Consider the following 21,686-nt stretch of genomic DNA (forward strand, 5'->3'; position numbering starts at 1 on the left):
AAAAGCCAATATAAAGGAATAGAAGTGGTAAAGAAAATCTCTTGTGGGTTTAACTAATCATTTTTTTTTTTTGATAATTCTCCTTTAAGGGGGCATAGCAGGAGTGTGAGTCCTATGCTTACTGTACATACTTTTGCTAATAGGTGTCCCTCATTCTCATCTCAAAAGGTCAGAAGGTATGTGATATTGGTAAATATGAAGACAAAAATAAGCAGAAAATCTAATAGTGTGTATGGGGGTCTTACAGTCCTGCTGTGCTCTGCTTCTATAGAAAAGTTTCACAGCAACCTGTGTGTGTCTCACAGCCTCTCCATGTGTCACAGTGCTCTGGGTGTCTCTCCGACACTTACAGCACTCTGGGGTTGATTTACTAAAACGGAAGCCTGCAAAATCTGGTGCAGCTGTGCATAGTAGCCAATCAGCTCCTGTCTTTAACTTGTTCAATTAAGATTTGGCAATAAAACCTGGAAGCTGATTGGTTTCTATGCAGAGCTGCACCAGACTTTGCACTCTCTCATTTTTAGTAAATCAACCCCTCTATGTCTCTTTGCACTATCGGAGGGTATCATCACACTATGGGGTGGATTTAATAAAGGCAAATAGACTGTGCACTTTGCAAGTACAGCTGCACTCATTATCCCCACAGCTTAGTAAATGTGGTAAAGCTCTGCTGATTTCCATCATCCAATCATGTGCAAGCACATTTTTTTTTTTTTTACATTTACTAAGAAAAAATTAGTGCAACTGCACTTGCAAAGTGCACAGTCTATTTGCCTCCAGTAAACCCACCACTGTGTGTGTCTCTCTAAGTTTACAGGTGCTCCAAGAACAGGCATTTCATCTGGGTAGTTAAAGCTTCGTGGACGCCTGTCAGGGCTCTGTACCAATTATATCCACTGCAGCTGACAGCATAGTTCACATGGTCATGTTCACGGTGCTTTGCGTTGCGTTGCATTTAATGCAATGCAAATGCAGCAGAATGCGTCAAAATTGCATCCTAATGCAGCAGGCTCTTTTAAAGTGTTTATGGTATCTAAAATTTCACAACACATTTAAGCAAGCCTTTACAGTCTTACAGTACTCTGAGTGTCCCACTGACAGCCTCGACACCATGTGTATCTCTATGAGAGCCTCATAGTACTCTGAGCTTCTCTCTTAGCACTCTGTGCACCTCTCCTACAGTCTCTCAGCATGTGTGTCTCTCTGACAGTCTTGTGCCAATCTGTGTCTCTCTGACAGTCTGATGTCACTCTGTGTCTCTCTGACAGTCTCATGTCACTCTGTGTCTCTCTGACATCTCATGTCACTCTGTGTCTCTCTGACATCTCATGTCACTCTGTGTCTCTCTGACATCTCATGTCACTCTGTGTCTCTCTGACATCTCATGTTACTCTGTGTCTCTCTGACAGTCTCATGTCACTGTGTCTCTCTGACATCTCATGTCACTCTGTGTCTCTCTGACAGTCTCATGTCATTCTGTGTCTCTCTGACAGTCTCACAGCATCCTGTGCGTGTCTGACAGTCTCAGGGCACTCTGTGTTTCTCTATACGAGTCTCATAGCACTATGTGTGTCTCTCTTGCAGTCTCACAGCACTCTGTGCACCTCTCCTACAGTCTCCCAGCACGCAATGTGTCTCTCTGACAGTCTCACAGCACTCTGTGTGTGTCTAAGTCTCACAGCACTCTGTGTGGATCTGCGAGGGGCGTTTAAGTCAAACTGTGACTTTTAATTTTACAGGTATAAAAAGGGATGCTGGCGTGGCAGTACTGCACCCAATAGTAAGTGGCAAGTGTGTCCTATTACTGATAGGTGTCGCACATGTCGCGGGCCAGAACCAGAGATCGTCAATCGAGATGGCAGACAACAGCGATAGTGCATGCATGGAACAGCATGTGGTGATGAAGTTTCTTGGGAACAAAGGCATAAAACCAGTGGAGAGCTACAGAGAACTTCAAGCATAGTACAGTGATGAGACGCTCAGCCACAGTAAGACATCTGAATGGTGTAAACGTTTCAAAGATGGACGTATGTTGTTGTGGTTCCGAACCCACAGCGGTCATTCCTGTGCACATTCAGCGTGTGGAACAGTGGCGGCCCACCCATAGGGGGCGCCCGGGCGCCGCCCCCCCTCTCCCTAGGTGTAAAAAATAAAAAAGTAAAAAAAAATAAAAAAAAGTTTAAAAAAAAGTAAAAAAAAAAAGTAAAAAAAAAAAAAACGGGCCCTTTAAGACATTTAAAAAAAATAAATGTCATTTAACATAGTGTACTGTGGCGCCGGTCACAGTGCACTATGAGAAGCGCCACGTCGATGCAATCACAAGATTACATCCATGGCGCTTCATTTGCGGGTAAAAAACCCGCCTTGCGGCGCACTGCAGAACGCCGACTAGCTTCCGCCTGTAAAATCACTGTGATTCTACGGGCGGGAGCATTGTCAATCTTAGACAGGCAGGTCACTTCCGGCTTTCGGCTGCTTCACGAAACCCGGAAGTGACGTCGGCAGCTCCGTTCCTCAGCCCGAGCGGAGCTGCAAGACAGTGAGGCAGGAGGTGAGTCACCGCATAAAGGCTTTCTAGTTTCTACTTTGTTGAGAATGTTCATGCATTTAGCTGAATGAATGGAAAAAAAGCTTTCACAGCCAGAAAGGTTTCCCCAGGCCAGGCGACTTTTGCCGTGGCCAATCAGAGAATGAGCTCTGAAGGGGGAACTCCACGCCAAATTTCTGAAAAAAAATTTGACATGGGTTCCCCCTCCTAGAGCATACCAGGCTTAGGTCTGGTATGGATTCCAAGGGGAACCCGCTACGCCGAAAAAACGGCGTGGGGGTCCCCCCCAGATCCACACCAGACCCTTATCCGAGCACGCTACCCGGCCAGCCAGGAAAGGGGGTGGGGATGAGAGGGCGCCCCCCCCCTCCTGAGCCGTACCAGGCCGCGTGCCCTCAACATGGGGGGGTGCCTTGGGGGAGGGGGGGTGCCTTGAGGGAGGGGGGGCGGGCGGCCCCCCCACCCCAAAGCACCTTGTCCCCATGTTGATGAGGACAAGGGCCTCTTCCCGACAACCCTGGCCGTTGGTTGTCGGGGTCTGCGGGCGGGGGGCTTATCGGAATCCGGGAGCACCCTTTAATAAGGGGGCCCCGGATACCGGCCCCCCACCCTATGTAAATGAGTATGGGGTACAATGTACAACCCATGTGACCAACCCATGTGACATCAACCCATGTGACACCGCCCCATTGACCCTATATAAGTGGCAGCGCAGCACGTCCCTGGCATTCCGGCCGGAGAGATCGTCGAGTCAACATCTCCTGGAGAAGAAGAAGAACGGGTGGCGGCGACAGAAGACCGGGCCACCGCCTGTAAAAGAGCTATAAGAAGGCGCGGTGGCCCGGCAGAAGAACCGAAGAGGGGGACAAGACCCCCGAAGTCGGAAGAAGAGGCCGGCGGCGAGGAAGAAAGCCGGGCTCCTCCGCTAGCAAAAGAGCTACAAGAAGATAGCGGAGGAGTCCGGCGAGAAGACCCCCGAAGACGGAAGACCCCCGGAGCTGTGCAATAAAATATTTTAACCCTGTGTTGTTTTTTTTGTACTTTTTTTCATAGGTGAATGGGTAGGGGTACATTGTACCCCATACTCATTCACATAAGGTGGGGGACCGGTATCCGGGGCCCCCTTATTAAAGGGGGCTCCCGGATTCCGATAAGCCCCCCGCCCGCAGACCCCGACAACCAACGGCCAGGGTTGTCGGGAAGAGGCCCTTGTCCTCATCAACATGGGGACAAGGTGCTTTGGGGTGACAAGGTGCCCCTCCCCCAAGGCACCCCCCCATGTTGAGGGCACGCGGCCTGGTACGGCTCAGGAGGGGGGGGCCGCCCGCTCGTCCCCACCCCCTTTCCTGGCCGGCCGGGTAGCGTGCTTGGATAAGGGTCTGGTGTGGATCTGGGGGGGACCCCCACGCCGTTTTTTCGGCGTAGGGGGTTCCCCTTGGAATCCATACCAGACCTAAGGGCCTGGTATGCTCTCGGAGGGGGGAACCCACGGCAATTTTTTTTTCAGATTACATAAGGGGTGTGGTTTATGAAAAGTGGGAGGGGCCAAATGATGGGCGGGGTCATGATGGGCGGGGTCTAGCGCCCCCCCATCCAAAAACTTCACCAGCCGTCACTGGTGTGGAATGCCTGATTCTGCATAATCTTTCTGTGGTGCACTGATGATGAAGTGAAGCAGGCTGTCCTAGGATGGTTCAGGCACACTAGCAAATATATGCCAAAGCTTTCCAGGCATTAGTTAAACACCGGAATAAGTGTATAAATGTAGCAGGGCAGTATGTAAAAAAAAAAAATCCCACCTTGAAATTTGTTCTTTTTTTTTGCAATTCTTTATTTAGATACAGTGATACAGGAACCACAACAATCTTGAATCCACATTGGATATTATCCACATACAAGATCCCGTGCCCATACAGATCTTGGCCTCAATGGTCAAAACACATAAAATGTGTCTCAGGCCATTGGCTTTGAGGGCTATGAAGTCTCCATATTTCGCACAGTTTTTTCATTTTTCTTTTTTGATACCTTTCTCTTAATAATGATATCAGAGTATAGGGAGATCAAGAATACCCAGAAGGGCTGAACAAAGGGAGAGATCAGAGTCAAGAGTATAGTATCAGAGGGGAGAGAAAAAGAGGGGATTTGTACCACTACTGGCCAGTCCCGCAATCCGCATCCGGGGGGAGCCCTCCCTCAGGATCCATCTCTTAAGTGGTTCGGGTCATCAGCTCAGCATGCTCCCTGGAGTAGACAAACCCACGCCAATAATACCATTTTGTTTTAAACTTCTCCTGGAGGCCCCTTTCCTCGGCCACCAGATCCTCCATTGCATAGCCATCTTTTTCAGATATGTTGCCATGCTCGGTGGCTGTGTCTGCTTCCAGAACAGTGGTATGCAACTCTTTGCCACTGTGAGCAGAAGAGGCAGAATGAAGAAGAGGCAGAATTTCCTATATATCTTCATTGGGATCTCATGGTGATGTAGGAGGAAGAATGCAGGGGTCCAAGGTAGCTGCAGTCTGTAAATTTCTGAACTATGCAGTGAACCTCGGTCCAAAAAGGACACAGGAGGTGGCAGGACCAGAAAATGTGCAGGAGGGACCCTGGTTCCTCCCCGCATCTCCAGCATAGTTATAAACTTTGAGGGAACATCCTGTGGATCCTCTCTGGCATGTAGTACCACCTCATCAGTACCTTGTAAACTGCTTCCTGGTGTTTAGCACACACAGATGTTTTGCCTGTAGGCTGAAGGCAAAGTTCCCCACAATGGGAGTAATTGGCGAAGGGGTGGATGCTATGGGGAAGTCTCGAAAAGGCTTTTTGGGATATCCGCCATGTTTCTCCCACTCTAGGGTGCTCTCGTATCTGGCAAGGTAAGTGCACCTGGCACCAGGGCAAGGCGTACAGCTGGGTTCCAGTGAGGAGTCCCTCCAACTGTACCCACTGTTTCAGGGAACTGTGGCAACACCAGTCTAAAATTTGCGTCAAGTGGCACGCCATAAGATAAAGGTTGGTGTCCGTTAGAGCTATGCCGACCTTCACTTTTGGAAATCGCAGAATAGACTGGGCCAATTTCTGAACTTTCTGGCCCCATAGGAAGGATGCTATAGTATGGTTCACTGCTCTAAGAAAGGACTCCGGAATCCAGATAGGAAGAGCCTGCTGGGGCATAATATTTATTTTAGCAATCCCACAGTGTCCAAACCATGAAAATGTTCCGTGCTGCCAAGACTGAAGGTTTCTTTTATTGGCCTACAGCAGGGGATGAAAGTTAAGGGAGAATATGTCTTCTGTCTTACTGGGCAAAAAGATGCCCAGATATTTATTGTGTGATGTTGCCCATTTAAATGGGAAGTCTGATTGAAGTAGGGTGGCCAATGGGATTGGCATGGACACTTTCAGCACCTCCGAATTTCTGGAGATTGATTTTGAAAAAGGATAGTGCCCTGTAAGTCTTCAGTTCTCGTAACAAATTAGGGACAGATAACAGGGGGTTAGTTATGAAGAATAAAAGGTTCCAGGGTCAGGAAAAAAATGAAAGGGGACAGAGGGCATCCCTGTCTTGTCTCATTGGCTATTTTAAAGGGCATGGATAGGTGGCTGTTCACCTTAACTTGGCAGTGTTATCTTGTGCCTCTCTCATGGGGAGGAACCCCAATTGGTCGGAATGCATTAGTTGAGGAATCAGGTCTATTAGGCGCAGCGAGATAATTTTGGTAAATATTTTCAGATTCAAGTTGAGGAGGAAGATCGGCCTATAGTTTTGGCATATGAGAGGATCTTTGCCCTCTTTCGGGATCACTGTGATATATGCCTGCAGTGTGTCCTCCAGGGGAATACCTCCCTCACCCGCCTCATTATAGGCCTTAAGAAAAAGTGTGAGATCAGAAGCTCTCCAAAGATCTTGTAATAAAGCAGGGAGTATCCACCTGGGCATGGCGCCTTTCCGGGTTGCATCCCAGCCAGTGCAAGGGCCACCTCCTCACTGGAGAGAGGGACATCCAGGGCTGCCAAGACCTCCTCAGTAAACCGAGGCTTTTCGTTTCAAGGATTTATCCCTATCGGTGGTTGGTTGTGGGAGATTGTAAAGAGAAGTGTAGTATTTGCGGAACTGTTCCACAATTTCTTTCGTAGCATGAACCTTTGCATTGTTATAATGAGTTCAGGGATAAATTCTCGGGCCTGCTGGGCTCTCAAGGCCTTCGCTAGGATTTTGCCACATTTATTGCTGTGTTCATATTAAGTGTGTTTGCATTTAGCAATCACGGCTTTGGCTCGCACCAGGGCCAGAGAGAGCAGCTGGCTTCTCAATTTTGTAAGTTCCGTTAGTGCCTGGACAGCAAGCGATCTTTTATGAGTTGCCTCTAGGGATCTGATTCTGTCCAGAAGATTAATAGTTTTCTGAGTTCTCTCTTTCTTAAACCGGGAGCCTATTTTAATTAAGATTCCCCTAATGTAGCCTCCCAGACCATAAAAGGGGCACTATCTGGGGTCACGTTTACTGAGAAAAAGTTTCTCATCTCTCTGGTCACTTCCTCTACGACATCTGGGGTCTGGATCAGGGAGTCATTTAACTTCCACAACCACTGCCTGGGAATGGGTGTCAACAGATCTATCTCCATGAAAACCGGAGCATGGTCTGAGAAGGTGATGGAGCCGATCGATGCTGAGACCACCCTGGACAATAGGGATTGGGGTGTCCTGAAGAGATCAATTCTGGTGTAGGAGTCATGTGGATGTGAGTAGAATGTATAATCTCTGTGGTTCGGGTTCAACACCCTCCAGACATCTACTAGATGGAAAGCGTAAAAACTTTTCTTGAATCGCTTCACTGCTGCATAAGAGATCCGGGAGGCTCCCCTGGAAGAGTCTAGGGTCCGGTCCATGGCAAAGTTCATATTTCCTCCCTCTGCAAAGTCTCCCAACTTAGTCAGGATAGGCTCCAGACAAGTGATCTGATTCGAATTTGGGAGGTACAGGTTCACCAAGGTAACCAAAGAATTGCCCAAGGTGCCCTTCACAAATAGAGCCTGTAGGTGTCGTGCCACTGGTGCTGTGTCATGCCACTGATCTCGCAGCAACCAGGGGGTTGAGCTGCAGATCAGGACACCCACCCCGTTTGACTTTGAGTCTGGGGAGCAACCATGGTAGGCCGTCGGGAAGAATCAGTTCCAGAGTCTTGGTGGTCCATCGGCACGGAAATGAGTCTCCTGCAGGAAGCACACGTGAGCAGTTTTTCAAGTTTGAAAGCATCATTGAATGTTTCTCTGGGGTATTAAGCCCTTTCACATTGATGGAAACAAAGTGAAGAGGCTCTGGTTTACCTGCGGCCATTGTAGAAGCCAGTGGAAGTGTACGGAGGAGGGGAGATAAAAAAAAGAGGGGAAGAGAGAGAGGAGTGGGGGAGGGGTAGTGAGAAATGAGGAAAGGAGGTGGAAAGAGTAGAAGGAATGTACTGAAAGTTTCAGCACACTATCACGCCAGAGGTATGAGGAGATTAAATCTCAAGGCACCCCAGTAGCCCCTGATGTGAGCCACTGATGGGTGCAGGCCTATGTGGGAAAAGTGGATGTACCTGGCAGGGACCCGGAGCTCCCTGTCCGGACCAAAAGTAACAAATGTTTGTGAAATTGGGGACATTAGGAAGAAACATAAAACAAGGTGCAAGATAAAAAGTGCAAGTAACAATTATACTTATAAATTGCTGATATGCTCGGCCACGTCCTCGCTGCGGCCCATATCAACTGTGCCGGTGCAGAACGTGGCCCTGGCTGAATGCTTAACCTTGCATCCCCGCAAGCCATAACATTGATTTAACAAAACCTGAGAAAACTAAGAAACCCCTTCTCCCCAAACCTGAGGAAGAGGGATTTACAGATAGAGTGGGGGTTATTACACCCCTGCAAGAAATCCCTGTTAGGATCTGCGTTACGTCAGCAGCAGGTTATTCTCTAAGTACTTGACTCGTATCTCCACCACCCGCCCATAATCCGGGCCCCTCACCGCCGTCCCCCCCACCCTAAGGGGGGGGGGGAGAAGGGAGGGAGGGAAGGAAACGGGGGGAGAAGGAAGGTAGAAGGAAGGAAAGGGGGAGAAGGAAGGAAAGGGAGAGAGGGAAGGAAAGAGGGGGAGAGGGAAGGAAAGGGGAGAGGGAGGGGGAAGTAAAAGGGGATGAGGGGGGGAAGAGGGAGTGGGAAGGGTAACAGCCCATGGACACGTCTAAACCTCTTCTTCTGAGACAGGCAATACAGTGCTCCGGGTGTCTCACTGCCCTCACTCTGGACAGCCACCTCCGAGAGCCATACCAGCCCGCCCAGGAGAGATAAGAAGGCGTACCCCCCCCCAACGCATATAATACAGTATGCACTTCCCCCTACTATCATGCCATCAATGCAATAGGTCAAAATAATTTTTCAGGATTCAAAAAGCTAGTGATCCCATACATAATTGTCCCTCCATGCCAAGTTCTCTGCACTGAGTGACAGTACCCACCGTACATGTTGATTGAATTCAGTGTGATCAAACTTATGCACCGATAACCCCCGACACTCCCTCCCTCCCCCCCAGTGGGACCCCGTTAACCCTCCGATTAGGGGCAGATCCCTCCTGTGCTATCTGGCAGTCTATTGATACACAGGTGGGCCCGTTTTGGCCACCAGAGGATCGTAAGTCTGAATGGGCACCAAGTACCTGGGAGATCCTCGTGCAGTAGGGTCTCTACAGGTCACCGCACGCCCTGGGGGGAGGTGGAGAAAAACCGATGCCGGGGGGGGACTGATGCAGTCTCTCATGGCCAGTGGGGGGAAGGGAGTGAGCACAGGGGGGAGCAGAGCTGACCCGGGAGGTCATGGGGGGTGATCTTAAGGGGCCCAGGGTATAGCAGGCAGGGGGGTAAACAGTCAGGCTGACGGCAGCACAGTCCCCGGTATTACTCACATGCAGTGATCCACTGGTTTACAGTTCAGGCTCCTGGTGCTCTGATTGACGTAGGTTCCCTCCATCTGGATCTTGATGAGCGGTGTGGCAGAGTCGGGAGAGGTGCTCATGGCATTGTACGAGGGTCTCTGCCGAGTAGAGGGCGCAACCAGTCCTGAAGAGGGATTGCCTCTATTCCTTGGAACTCAAACAGGTCTGGGAGATCCGTGTGTCATCTCAAGGTGTAGGAAAAGCCTTCTTTACGGACCATCAGCTGGAGAGGAAAACCCCAACGGTACTGCATTTGAGCGCTGCGCAGGGATTCCAACAGGGGTTTAAGCATGGCTCTCCTCTTTAGGGTTGCCCGGGATATAACTGGAAAGATGGATATAGGTGCCCCGTCAAAGTCCACCGTTCCTTTCTGCCATGCAGGTCTCATGATCAGCTCCTTCTGGGCGTATCTGTGGAGCTGGCAGATCATATCCCGGCCTGGGACCGAGCGCCCTGTGCACTCTGTCAAATTCCCAGGTCACAGGCGGGTCCAGCTCCATAATCTTGTGCAGGATCGCCCGAACGGTCTCCGTCAGGTTCTCAGGACTCGTAGCCTCCGGTATGCCCCAGATCCACAGGTTATTCCTGAGGCTCCGGTTCTCCAGGTCTTCCACGTGGAGCTGCACCTCCGCCAGCTGGTCTTGGCTTTGCACCTGTGCCCGCACCATTTGGGTAATCTGAGTCTCTAGGGCATTCAGGTTTGCCTAAACCGCTGGTCAGTCTAACCTCGAGACCATTGACCTCCGCTCTCACTTGTTGGAAGTCCCAGCAGTGCAGCTCCTCTACCCACAACATGATGGCTTCCAAGTCCGATTTAGTGGGGAGAGCCATTGGTAGCATCCTGATGTCACCCTCCTCCCTTGAGAGGTGTATGGAAATCCCCTGGATGCTCGAGGTGCTGGGTGGAGAGTCCAATAGGAGCGGTAAGCCCACCAATGAGCTTGGCACCGAGCCTTGTGAGAGTGTGGGGAGAGAGGGTCGATGAGGGCCTGTGGGCGCCACTTGCTCCTCTAATGGAAAAAAGAACTAAAGAGCTGCGCCAATTAACTAAAAACAACAATAAATTTAATTATAACTGAAAAAATGTGTGAATGGAATTAAATGATTGATCTGTTCAGTCTTAACATATACATCCACATCAGTAGATCACCAATTCCTGAAAATGGCTTTTCTATGACAAATCTCTTATTTGTGTGGGTTAGGAAAAAAAATAAATAAATATATATATATATATATATATATATAAAATAATAATAATAATAAAGGTTTTTAATTAAAGTCCAAATCCAAATCTCACTTAAATCACCACGGTGACTCCACACATGTAGATTAAGGTGAAAGAAATGCCCGACCACTGAGATGATATTGCTCTTACCAGATACTCAAGTAAAAGTAGCATGTAACTCTGTCCCCTCAGTAGCCTGAAGTATATACCGAAGGAGCCTCTAATTCACTGGAACCAGACTTATTGCTGTAATAGTTATATATGTACTCTGCAAGATGTTTCCCAACATTAGCTCAAAAAGAAGAAAGACTTCCCATAGTGTAAAATTGTGCTAGACATTTTAATAAAATAAAAAAGAAATTCACTTACAAACTTGTAACAATTGCGTAAAACGGACGACAATTTTCGGGAGCCCGTCGTCCTCCCCTCCTGTAGCGTGGTGGCATCACTGTGTGCCACCTAATGGTCTCTGCCGGAGCGGATTGGGCTAAGTCTCTGAAAAATCGGCTGACCTGAGCCGCTGTAGACTATCCCCTGCTCTTCCATCCCTTACGAAAGCTAATGGCCGGCAAAGAGGTTGCTGAGAAAGGGCATATCAGCCATGCTAATTTGGTCGGGCGTCGGGAGCTCTAGCAATCTTTATTCCACCATGTCCAAGCCACACGCCTGAAATTTGTTCATTTGTTATATAAGAGCAAAAGTCCCAGGTTGACTTGAACGCCCCTCATATAAAAGTCTCATGGCACTTATTGAGTGTCTCTATGACAGTCTCATGGCACTCTGTGTATCTCTATGACAGCCTCACAATGCTCAATGTGTGTCTCTGAGAGTCTCAGAACACTGGATGGGTCTCTTTTAGAGAATTTCACAGCATGTCTTGCTTACCATTTCCTGGCACTCTGCATCTCTCTATGCCAGTCTCACGGCACTCTGTGTGGCTCTATAACAGTCTCCTGATGCTCTATGTATCCCTCTGACAGCCTCCAGGCATTCTGGGTGTCTCTATGACAATCTCAAGACATGCTGTGGGTTTCTCTAATAGTCCCAGAGCACTTTGTGTGTCTCTATGACAGGCTCCTGGCACCCTGTGTGTCTCTGATAGGCTCACTGCACTTTGACTCTATATTAACCCCCCTGGTGGTATTCCCAAGTCTGGCTCGGGGTAAAACTTCAGTACCATTAGCGGTAACGCAGAGCCAGACTCGGAATCTCCTCTCTGGATCCAGGATAAGCTTACTTACCTTGTCCCCTGGATCCAGCGATGTCTCCCCGCAGTCCTCTGCTTGATGTATCACATCGCCGGGCTCCATTCCCTGTGAGCGTTGCGACGCATGGGGACAGAGAACGGCACCAAATTCAAAAAGTAAAACACACACTATACATACAGTATAATGTAATCTTACAGATTACATTACTGTATGTAATTATTACCACATCCCATTTGTCCCTAGTGGTCTGCCCAGTGCCCTGTATGTAGTTTTATATTATAAAAACTGTTCTTTCTGTCTGGAAACTGGAGATTGTCCATAGCAACCAAAACTGTCCCTTTACATCAAAAGAGGTTTTAGAACAGCTAGAAAACAGCGATAATAAATTAGAATCACTCGCAGAATTGAGCGATAGTGAATTGTGGGGAGATCCGTCATCAAATACTGAAAAGTAACGACAGTGACAATTCTGCAACTGAGCAAATTTCTGTGTTTTGGATTTGATTACATTATTGAATAATTTTTATTATTATTAAATTATTATTTGGTATAATTATTTATTATATTATAATTTATGATTTAATTTTTCAAACGTTATCATACCCGGGATGTCTACTAGACTCTGGCTTGGACAGATTTAAGTGAGTTATTCCTAAGAATTACAGGACTACAATATAAAACGCCCAATTTTCATGCAAAATAATGCTACCGCTTTCAGCACCTAAAAGCTGAAATAATTATACCGTCAGGGATGTTAAAGTATCACAGAAGCTTGTGTGTCTGACAACATTAAAATATAAAACTGAGATTAGAAGTCATTTTTGCTTAACTCATCTGATATTTTTTTTATTGCAGTGGTCAATACTTTAGACTGAAGGTTCGGATCCATAGTAAGGGGACTCACAGTGCAGAGAAGGGAAAGATGGCTGGACCTTAAGAGTAAAGTTCTGTTGTACTATTATGCTTTGTATTGGAAATGTGGGACACGGACTGTGTTATCCAAAGTGTAAGGCATGTTATTTACAGTAAAACCGTTAAAAAGCTATTTCTGTGGACAATTCTTTATTAGTGGAAGTGGGCCTCAAGTCAGGAGAATGCAAGTATAGCATGGTGGAGTTTCTCCATTTACAGGTGTGTGCGTACCTTATCTGAAGAAGAAACAGAGTGGTACCCTTAGATTAGCATGGCAGAAGATGGCGGCAAATGAGAGCTGCTTACACATGGCAGTATAGGGTACATCACTGCCTAGAGAGGGTATGGCAGCATCCCTGGTTGGTGTGGTGATGTGAAGAGTCCAGACTGGGAATATGTCAGAAGAGTTTGTACTGAACTTGTCTACTATATGCACCCATGGGAGCATTATGCCACTCTGAGGTATGCTCTTGAAGAGGGTCTAAGCTCTGGTAAACAATGTCACACTATGAAGACATAGTGGTGGATATTGGCTTGAGGAGGACCCCAAGGAAGGGCCTTTGCCACCGAGGGTAGTGGAGACCCTTGTTCCTGTGGGCTCGCATTGTGGATGGACAACTAATGGCAACAGTGGCATCCTGGGCTTGGTGTGGGGACTGACAATCTTTTTTATTTGAGGTGAACCAAGAGCCTCTCTGTGAGACAAAAGTCCCATGGGAGGAACATGCCATGTGGGAAAAGATCACCTTGCTGATCCGTACAAGCGAGGGGGGGACACCCCAGCTCTCCAAGTTCTGCAAGCCCTACTTCTCATACTATCAGCAAGCAGCAGCCTGGTACCTTCAACGTCACTGGGGTTGAGCCCAGTCATAGGGAGCCTGCGTATGAGCATGTCAAGAAAGTGTTCACCCCTGTGGAGAATTTCTGGTAAATGACACTTTAGTGGAGAATGCGGCCAAGTCTGGTGCCGGTACCTGATACTGGTAATGAGGAACCAGCAAGTGGCAATACTATCAGCAAGTGGCAGCCTGGTTCCTTCAATGCCACTGGGGTTGAGCTCAGTCATAGGGAGCCTGCGTATGAGGATGTTAAGAAAGTGTTCACCCATGTGGAGAATCTCTGATTAACAACACTTTAGTGGAGAGTGTGGCTGAGTCTAGTGCCATTACCTGATACCGGTAGTGAGGAACTGGAGGAATGAAAGACTCTATGGGTTTGGAAGTGGCCAAGGAGATGGAGTGGATAGAGGCCACCATCATGGAGGTCAAGGAGGCTTCAGGAGCTTTATTGCCTCCAGGTGGCTGCGAAGAAAAATCACGTTGTCTGAGAGTTCTTAACCTGTATGCAGCTGTATGTGTTGTTGCAACCATGGAAGATGAGCCTACCGCTATCTGGTCCACCTCTGGAATTATAGACATTTATTATTATACAGGATTTATATAGCGCCAACAGTTTACACAGCGTTTTACAACTTGAGGGTGGACAGTACAAATAAAATACACTTTAATATAGGAGAAATTAGAGGGCCCTGCTCCTTAGAGCTTACAATCTAAGAGGGAAGGTCAAGAGATACAAGAGGCAATAACTGTGGGGGATGTGCTGGAGAAAAAATGTACAGTTGTTAGGTGGGGGCCAGATAGGCTTCTCTGAAGAGAAGAGTTTTCAGGAATCATCTGAAGTAGGAGAAAGTCGGACAGATTGGGGTAGAGCATTCCAGAGGATGGGAGAGGCATTGGAGATGTCCTGGAGGCAAGCATGGGATGAGGTGACAAGGGAGCTCGAGAGCAGCAGGTCTTGGTAGGAGCAAAGAGAAAGATTTGCTTGGTATTTTGAGACCAGGTTAGTAATGTAGCTGGGGGCCCGGTTGTGGATGGATTTGGAAGTTATTGTTAGTATCTTGAATTTAATTTGTTGGTTGAGTGGCAGCCAATGGAGGGATTGGCAGAGGGGTATAGCAGACGCTGAGCAGTTTGTAAGGTGGATGAGCCTGGCAGCAGCATTCATGATGGATTGAAGTGGGGATAGCCTATTTAGAGGTAAGCCAGACCTTTTGAAGACCGGGGTGGGAATACCCCTGGCTGAGTAATCTCTGCCTAAGAAGGTTAGCCTCAAGATGGAAGCACTCATCTGTGGAGCAATTCCATCTCCATTTGAGGTACTAGCTGTAAGGAATGGATTGAACTATGGTTGGGGATAAGCACCGGATGCATGCAAGATAGTGTTCCCCGCAGTGGGCTTAAGGTAGAGCCCACTGGAGAGACCATCTGCATTTTTGTGAATTTTGAAATCCAAAAATGTAATTTCAGTATTGCTGTAGCTCATGGTGAAATTTAAATTAAAGTTATTTTTATCAATAGCTGATATGAATGAATTCAAACTTTCCACCGAGCCTTCCCAGATGATAAATATATTGTCAATATATCGATACCAGGTGCTAATATAACTCATTAATGATGACAATTCTTTGTCGTCCAACAAAGATCGCTCCCACTCCCCCAGGTACAGATTTGCATAAGAGGGGGCACAACAGGTCCCCATAGCCACCCCCTGTACCTGGAGGTAGTGGGATCCAACAAACCCAAAAGTGTTGAGACATTATGAATTCACGTGCCGTAGCAATAAGTTCATGGATCTTCTTGTCATCCTTATGTGACTGAGAGAGGATATGTTTAATTGCAGCAATGCCATTGCAGCAAGTGGTGAGGAATGGAGCTATAAAGTGCTTCCACATTGATTGCCACCAATAGGCTATCAGGATGTAGAAAAACTTCTTCAAGATTTTGTAATAAATGTATGGTATCCTTAATATATGATGGGAGATTTGTCACATGTAGACGTAGTCTTAAAGAGGGATTCCACCTAAAAAAAAAAATATTAAAAGCCAGCAGCTATAAATACTACAGCTGCTGACTTTTAATAAATGGACACTCACCTGTCCCGGGTTCCAGCGATGCCGGCAGCCGAGGCCGATCGATCGCTCGGCTCTCGGCTGCTGCCGTCACCATTCTAGGTGAGGGAATCAGGAAGTGAAGCGATCGGCTTCACTTCCCGGTTCCCTACTGCGCATGCGCGAGTCACGCAGCGCAATAGAAATTCTCCGCGCTGTCACTGGGACCCGTGTGTGTCCCAGCAGACAGCGCGGCAGGACAGGATATGACATAGACTCCCACGGGAGTCTATGCCCGGAAGTGGGTGTAAATACCTGTCTTTGACAGGTATCTCCACCCCCCTCCCCCCTGTAAGGTGCCAATTGTGACACCGGAGGGGGGGAGGGTTCCGATTAGCGGAGGTTCCACTTTAGGGTGGAACCCCGCTTTAAGAAGGCATCTATGTATCTACTCAGATTTTCAGTGATACTACCCCTTCCAGAAATAATGGGTCTTCCAGGTGGGAAATTAATCTTCTTAGGTATTTTTGGTAGACAGTATAGAGTTGGAATGTTGGGGTGTTTGGTACGAGTGAATTCCCAGATGTCTTTATTTATAACACCATTGAGGAAAGCGTCATCAATGAGCGAATAAAATTTGTCAGAATTTTTCGACAATGTTTTTTGAGATATGTTTATATCAAGATAAATTCTGAAGAATTTTTTTACACATTGTTTTGTGTCGTGTATTTGTCATAATGACTATATTTCCCCCCTTGTCTGCAGGTTTTATAGTGTGTTGGGCCTTCAGGGACTGTAACATTACATCTTACAAGCGTGACTAATTTTTTCATCCTTTGCACCTTATCTGTGGTTTCACCGACAACCTAACCTTACCATGTATACATACATACATATATATGTGCACACGACAAATATATATTTATATTTTCATCTATATGGCTAGGAATATATCCAGAAGTTTTTCTTGGGCGTTACACGCCCGATAGGTACATATTCTTGTTTTAATGTTTTGCAGACGCTCCATCCCTATGACACCTTTATGTACGGACGCCTCTGCGGTATGGCCTTGTTGTGACCACGCTATGGTGATGCCTTGCATTTGGGCTCATGTGCGTGTGGGCAGTTGCATTTGGTATCACCCGATGCACCGCAATTATAGCTGTTACGCCCCATTGGATATATATGTCCTTCTCAGAATACAGAAATTATACTGTCTCTAGGAGGGGACAACGTGATATGGCCACGCCCTCCACCTTTTCTTTTAGTTGGATTTATGGTCCTGATGACAGTGCGCTTCCTCTGTCTTTGGGCACGCCCTCCCTCGCTCGTAGTTTTGTGACTCCACCCTCTCATTCCCCAATGTTCCGGAAGCTCTATGTCTGCATTGGTGACATTGTGCAGACGCTGATGTCTTGAACGCCTGGCTTTTGTGCTGCTGACTCAACCTTCTTGTTCCCCCATGCTCTGGAAGTCATACATCTGCTCTGTGGTTATTATGCAGATGCCAACGTCTTCAACATCTGAAGACAGCGCTGCTTCTAACACATCATTGCCGATTCTAAGGCATAGGCACTGGCGTCCTATAATAAAACAAGCTTCTTAGAATGATCTCATTGCCACTGTCCGCCAGGACTCCTTTAGTGTAGTATGTAACTCAAACCAGAATTTTGACATTAAAAGTTAGTAAATATGCCTTTAAACTCAGTATAACAGCAGCAATCCTGCATTCGGTGTCACCCAGCTCCTCCCACATGTTACATCACTGCCCGCGTGACTTGCAACAAGGTACAAAGGTGAAGTGATAAAAAGGTGGGTTCACAGTACCATGGGTTTTTCCATTGATCTTTGTCTTCCTCCAGTGTCCTTGATTATGAAGATTCTTTAGAAAAATATGGACAGAACACGTTTATACCATACAGGTGCATTCCACCTGCCGAGGGGGGCCTTGGTTTTCATTGCTCCTCCAGCTGTCATCAGCACCACCAATCTCGTTTCAATCAAGATCTTTTATGCCATCAATTGCAACACTCCAATCCCGTAAAATTATTTTAATAGCCTGGCTATTGAACGGGCTGGACTAGAGGTGCAGGGATTCTCATCCCAGGTGGTTCAGACCTTTGTGAAGACCACAAGATCATCCATGAACGCTAGATGAGATTTTGTTTGTGCAGCAAAATATTTCTCTCCAGTGTCCCCAGCTCTAGCCAATATCCTGGACATTTTCACAATTGGCCCTAGAGGTTGGTCTGGCATACAACTCCATTACAGTACAGGTCTCTGCCTTTACCCTCTTTTTTTCAGGCTGCAGATGGGTGGAAGAGCCATTGACCAGATGCTTCATGCAGGAAGTAATCCATATACGACCTAGGAAACCCAAGCCCTTCATTAGACTTTAACAAGTGGGGCATGCAGTCTGCAAGTTCTGCAAAGTTTTGGACCAAATACTTTTTGTCTTTAACAGCTTTTGTTTGATTGTCAAAGTTTCTTTTCATGTGTTCTCTCAAGCCCATGTATTCAGCTAGTTATATCCCATTGTGTGCTGATGTGAGGTAAGGCCAAGAAAACAGAAAATCGTAGTATCAGATACTTACTGATACTACGATACTCATGTCAGCACAGGACTCGCTCCCTAGTGGCCTGTCGCAGGCTGGGTTATTGAACACTTCAGTTGGCGAGGGGCTGTCTTTTATATAGCTAGGAAGAGGTAATCCTGTAGGTTCCAGAGAAGATGTTAACCAGTGATGTAAGTAACTGAGTTAAAGTAAACGGCGTTACTTAACACTGTTACTTTAGAGGGTAACAAGTAATCTAACTGATTACTCCCCCCCCCTCCATGGTAACGCCGTTACCGCAATTACATCTACCTCCACTAGGGGCGCAACGGATCTTCACGCACCGTGATCTGGAGCGCTCCGCTGCCTCAGCCTTAGGAAAGGCAGCGGCCTCAGCCTAGCTCCAGAGCGGCGGCCATCTTGGTGCACCCATTGGCCGTTTACAATATGATTGCTCCGGCAAATGACGGAACGATCACTTGTAAACAAACCGGTGTCATGATGACGCCGGTTCCTCTCTCCCCTATGTGTACAGATCTGTACAGTGAAGGGGAGAAATCAGATGGCAGCAGCGCTGTGGGCTGGATCTGTAGTGCCCACAGTGCTGCTCTGTGACAAGTGCAGTCACAGCCATCCCTCCATACCCTGCCAATACCATGCAATACTCTGCAGTACCCTGCCAATACTCTGCAGTACCCTGCCAATCCTCTGCAGTACCCTGCCAATCCTCTGCAGCACCCTGCCAATCCTCTGCAGCACCCTGCCAATCCTCTGCAGTACCCTGCCAATACTCTGCAATACCCAGTTATACTCTGCAATACTCGGTAATACCCAGCCATGCTCAGCCAATATTACAGTAGGGGAGATGATGTGAATATTACAGTGGGGAGATTGTAGATATTACAATGGGGACTATACGGTGGTAGAATGTTCACAGGTGTGGGGGAGGGGGGTGACAGATGTGTAGTGGGGTACAGAGGGGGAACAGATATATGTGTGTGTGGAGGGGGGGGGGACTAGAGAGTGCAAAATCAGGTGCAGCTGTGCATGGTAGCCAATCTGCTTCCAGTTTTTTTGTCAAAGCTTCAACAAACAATCTGCAGTTAGAATCTGATTGGGTATCATGCACAGCTGCACCGGATTTTGCAGGATATCTTGTTTTAGTAAATCGACCTCACTGTGTTGCTGTTTATAACAAGTTTTAAGTCTACTTTTTACACGGAGTGTAGGCAGGTGTTAGTATCCTTTTTCGATAGACCCCTCCCCTGAGTGTAGTGTGGGTGAAGTCTGCAGCCCTTTATACTCGTATGTGTGTAGACTCCCAGGCAGAAGGAGCATTGGAACAGTTTAGCCCTGATTTATACCAGGTCGGTTTGTAGTCTGAAGAGGAATAGGCCTTTTGGACCTAGACTTCAAGAAAGGGACCCATAGTAAGGGGACTCACAGTGGAGAAACGTAAAAGATGGCTGGACTTTAAAAGTCAAGTTCTGTCTGTTATGGGTTGCAGGCCAATCTATTTCCTGGTGCCTCCATGGCATGGCAACATACAGATGATAGAGCGCCGCTTCAAATCCTCCCTCAGGAGGATTGACTAGTAAATAGCATAAATTAAGGACACAGTCCCTCCCCCAACATTCTCCTTTTTTTCCTCATGCCTCTTGAGCTGGTGAAGAGTAGCAGTATGTCCATACCTCTACTTTTGGCAGCTTCCGCCGGGTTCAAGCCTTTCTCATGCTCAGTCCCTGTTCTTGGGCCGCTCACATCACTGATAAGACTGGGAACCCCTTCTGTGGATCTTTTGGGGTCATCTTGCAGTTTCCTCACAGGAACGCAGTCTGCCATCACATATCATGGAGATTTCCGGAGGAGTCGCAGAAGGGGCAGCTCTCATATCCCAGGCCTATTGCTTTTTCTTTCTTTTTTTCCTCTCTTTTATAATTTTTCATCCTTCCCCTGTATTTGTTTGTTTTTTTTGGTGTAATTTCCCTTTACTTTTCATGCATGCTCAGTGTGGGGCAGATCGGCCCTTTCTTGGTGGGCTCTCTAGGGCTAACTGTTTGTCTCGGGGGGGTCTTAGAGTCTACTTTTATTAAATTTTGTAGTTCTTTTTATCTCTCACTATATCCTGATCCTCCTGCCCAAATCCGCCATGAGCCATTCAACTCGTAATCAAGATCCTTCCAATAGGTATGAGACTAACTGTACGTCCGTATAAAAAAATACATAAAGGGTGCGCTTTCTGGATTAATGAAGATTCCTCTTGTCACAGCCCTGCCCACTCTAAGAAATCCTTAAGGCATTGTGTAGATTACAGCCCAGATGATGGCAGGTCCCGTTCCTCACGCCATAAATTGAGAGGTCAAGATCCAGAAGGTGATATCGTTCTCCCTCTCCTCCAACTTATGCAAGGAAGAAGTGCTGCGCATGTGGAGCCACACCACTACTAGACAAGCTGGTCTGTTAGGACTGTTTTAGGGACTATGCAGCCAACCACGAGCTGGAGAGTCAGCAGGTTGTTGATCTGCTTAAGCGGACATTGAAGGGCTCCTTTTCAAAGTTAGCAACCCTATTGCCCACTCAGCCAGTCCCTTAAGCATCCCAGGTGCAGGATGTGGAGCCCAATTCTCCAGGTCCATCAGCAGTGAGCACTCCTCTGCCTCGGTCAGGCCTACCAGCTAGGGATTCATTACCTGAAGATCTCTCGGAGGACTCTTCAGAGGAATCAAATCCTTTTGGGGTCAGTTATGCTCTGGTGCAGCCTTTCATCCAGGCAGTGAAGACGGCAATCGCCTGGGAGGACCCAGAGGAACCACCTCACAAATCCAAGAGGATGACTTTTTTTAAAGGAAACAGATTGTCTTTCCTTTGATGGGCAAGATCTGAGAAATCATTAAAAAATGAATGGACAAAGACGGATAAGAAATTTTCCTTGGGCCGGCTTAACAAGTTGTATCCTTTGGCAGAGTCAGAAACACAGTTGCTGAACTCCATGCTGGTAATAGATGCAGCGGTAGTACGCCTTGCAAAAAATATTACTCTCCTGATGGAGGACTCTGCGTCCTTCAAAGACCTGCTTGACAGATGGATTGACTTAGATCTTAAAAGAAGCTACTTAGCCGCAGGAGCAGCTTGTAAACCAGCTATCGCCCTCACTTCTGTGTCAAATGCCATCAGAGCATAGATGGAAAATGGCCTTATGCCAGGATACCCCCACGGATGACATAATTAAAGCTTTGGAAGAACTTAAGCTTTTGGCAGACATTGTCGGGGAGATGGCTACTGACAAAATTCAATAGATCCATGCTGCATTCAGTTATGGCAATGAGGGCCTTATGGCTGAAATCCTGGATGGCTGACCTATCTTCAAAGCAGAACTGGTGCAAAA

The 21,686-nt window shown here is 47.3% G+C and overlaps 1 protein-coding gene across 1 annotated transcript in view; it reads right to left on the minus strand.

Moving 5' to 3' along the window:
- The window catches only part of RGS10 (regulator of G protein signaling 10), a 74,289-nt gene that overhangs the window by 37,458 nt on the left and 15,145 nt on the right, over positions 1–21,686 (minus strand). The window lies entirely within an intron of this gene.

Source organism: Lithobates pipiens, unplaced genomic scaffold (assembly GCF_037356315.1).
Source record: "Lithobates pipiens isolate NorthernLeopardFrog02 unplaced genomic scaffold, aLitPip1_a1.2 Scaffold_25, whole genome shotgun sequence".
Classification (NCBI taxonomy): Eukaryota; Metazoa; Chordata; class Amphibia; order Anura; family Ranidae; genus Lithobates; species Lithobates pipiens.